The sequence below is a fragment of the Crocuta crocuta genome, unplaced genomic scaffold (assembly GCF_008692635.1).
Source record: "Crocuta crocuta isolate KB4526 unplaced genomic scaffold, BGI_CrCroc_1.0 scaffold1280, whole genome shotgun sequence".
NCBI lineage: Eukaryota > Metazoa > Chordata > Mammalia > Carnivora > Hyaenidae > Crocuta > Crocuta crocuta.
Window position 1 is genome coordinate 31,007 of NW_027531014.1, and position 3,315 is coordinate 34,321.

General features: G+C 39.4%; 1 pseudogene; it reads right to left on the reverse strand.

Moving 5' to 3' along the window:
* LOC144237205 (olfactory receptor 6C2-like) lies at nucleotides 1–917 on the reverse strand (annotated as a pseudogene).
* Between the last annotated feature and the right edge of the window lie 2,398 nt (nucleotides 918–3,315).

Consider the following 3,315-nt stretch of genomic DNA (forward strand, 5'->3'; position numbering starts at 1 on the left):
TTAGTTCTTTGAGATAGATGCAACCCTTTTGATTATGTCTTTTAAAGCTTGTACCACTTGCTTGTTCCTCAGAGTATAAATGAAGGGATTCATCACTAGGGTGACAGAGGGGCTTATTAATAGCAACCCCTTCTTTTGCATGAGGTTTGATATAGATAAAGATGCAGCTTCCATAGGTAATAGAAACCACAATTATATGGGAAGAACAAGTAGAAAAACCTTTTTCCTTTGCCGGACAGAAGGGAATCTGAGAATGGTCCTGATGATGTATGTGTAGTAGAGAATTACAACACCAAGGTGAAAATGAGTGTCAAGACAGCCTGGACCAAGACAAACCACTCTATTAACTCTGTGTCTGAGCAGGTGATCTTCAGGAGGGGAGCAGCATTACAGACAAAGTGATCTATGACACTGGAGTCACAAAGCTCAAGCTCAAAGGCTATGATATAAGGTGGGAGGAGGATGATCAGAGCAAACATGTAACATCCAATAAGGAACTTAATGCAGACACTGCCGTTCATAATGATTATGTAATGCAGGAGTTTGCAGGTGGCCACATAGTGAGCATAGGACATGGACATCAGGAGAAAAAAGTTCAGCCACACCCAGGGTGATAACAAAAAATAATTGAGTGGCACAAGGATTATAGGTAACTGTGTTGTCTCCAGTTTCAAGGGTATACAGATATTTGGGAATGCAGACAGTGGTAGAAGAGAGACATCTAAAGCTGAGAAATTGCAGAGAAAGAAGTACATAGGAGTTTAGGAGGGAATCTACAAATGTGAGGGTAATGGTCAAGTTTGCAATTACACTAAGCAGATAGATGATGAATAAAAAGAAAAAGCGGAATCTACAGATTTGGATCATCTGTCAGTTCCTATCAGGATGAATGTTGTTAACACTGTATAATTTTTCATCACTGACCTCTGACTTTTGCATGTTCTGTTGGTAAAAATGAGAAATTGGACACAGAAATGGATTGCAAATGCTAGTAGAGTGAGGATGCCAGGCAAGCAAATATTATTTCATTTGATAATGGTATTGCATTGGTGGCACACGCTGCTTGGAGATTCAGGCAGTAGCATGGCCAGAAAGCTGGTATTAAGCATTCTTATCTTTATATCAATGATGTCTGTGGGACAAGGACAAGGACTTCTAGATTAGACAATCGCCCCCCTTCTAACCTCCTCAAAAAACAAAACCCTGGGAATGAACCTCTTTTAGATTATATCAGTCATGTAGAAAATAAAAAACAAAATTACTGTCATGAATCATAGAATGGCAGCAAAAGAGCAGCATAACTACACTGGTTTGGGGCATGGACTCTGGAGCTTGATTGTCTGGGTTCAAGGTATGATTCACTGAGCATGTGACTTTAGGCAAATTATTAATCTCTGTGCTTCAATTTCCTCAAATATAAATCATGGATAATAATTAAACTTTTTTTTATAGGGTTGTTAAAAGGAATTAATCAGCTAATACATTTAAACCACTTGGAAAACAGGCATATAATAAACACAATATAAGGGTTTGCTATTGTTATTATAATTAGATACACAGTTTTAGAATTAGTGGTAATAATCCTTCTGGTCATAAATACTACGAAACTTCTTTCAATGGAATGTAAATAGAGTTGATTATAATGATAAATGTGAAGTTCCAAAAGCTGCTCTATTAGTCTGTCTTTTCTGGGCTACACAGCCAAATATGCTCATTTAAAGTAACCACTGCCTAGGGGTGCCTGGGTGGCTCAGTTCGTTAAGCCTCCAACTTCATCTTAGGTCACAATATCATGGTTCATAAGTTTGAGCCCCTCATGGGGCTCTGTGCTGACAGCTCAGAGCCTAGAGCCTGCTTCAGATTCTGTGTCTCCCTCTTTCTCTGCCCCTCCCCTGTTTACATTCTGTCTGTCTCTCTCTCAAAAATAAGTAAACATGTGAATTTATTACATCTGCCTTGCTTATCTCTTCACTTTAACAATTGCACAACAAAACAAAGTATCATCTATACAACAATGAGAGTGCTCTGTTAAACAAATACATTGAATGATGTCATTCACCAAACTCTCTACTTTGGCCTGCAAATTCCTACATGCTGTGGCCCCTGTATATCTCTCCAACCTCAACTTTTTCTACTCTTTCTCTCAACAAACATGCCCCATTTAGAGTGGCCTTTTTCAGTTCTGCCAAATTCGTGTGTCTGTGTCTAATTTTTTAGGTGTCACTAAAACTATGCCCTTCTCAGAGAGGAGGTCTTAGGCTCTCTAAAACAAACCTTATGTGAACTTGGAGTTTTTAGAAGTACACTCTGGTTTTCTTATGACACCCTTTTATTTTTTTTTTAAATTTTTTTTTTAATGTTTTATTTATTTCTAGGAGAGAGAGAGAGACAGCGTGAGCAGGGGAGGGTCAGAGAGAGAGGGAGTCACAGACTGAAACAGGCTCCAGGCTCTGAGCTGGCAGTCAGCACAGAGCCCGACGCGGGGCCCGAACCCACGAACCGCGAGATCATGACCTAAGCGAAAGTCGGACGCTTAACCGACTAAGCCACCCAGGCGCCCCTTCTTATGACACCCTTTTATACTCTTTGTAATTATGTATTTTCTTTTTAACTTGTTAATCTTTGTTCACTTAGTAGACTGCAAAGTCCATAAAGACGCAGGTTATGTTTGTTTTGTTCACTTTATTCAATGCGGTATCTAGCAATGTGTTTGGCACTCAGTAAGAGTTAAATAAAAATTTTTTGGGGGGACAGGGGCAGAAGGAGCAGGAGAATGAAAATCTTAAGTGGGCTCCATACTCAGCGTGGAGCTCCACTTGGGGCTCGATTTCACAGCCTTGAGATCATGACCTGAGCTGTAATCAAGAATTGGACACCTAACTGACTGAGTCACCTGGCACCCCAAATAAATATTTCTTAAGTAAGTAAGTGGGACCAAGCATTTTATACATGAAAATAATTGGCTGATTACACTTTAACTGAAACATCATTCATCCATTTCTATTTATTCCATATATACAATGGAATACTACTTGGCAATGAGAAAGAACGAAATCTTGCCATTTGCAACAATGTGGATGGAACTGGAGAGTAATATGCTAAGTGAAATAAATCAGTCAGAGAAAGACAGATTTCATGTTTTCAATCAAATGTGGAATTTGAGAAACTTAACAGAAGACCTTAGGGAAGGGGAAAGGGGAAAAAATAGTTTCACACAGAGAGGGAGATAAACCATGAGACTCTGAAATACAGAGAACAAACTGAGGGTTGATGGGGGGAACAGAGAAGAGGGGAAAATAGGCGATGAGTATTGAG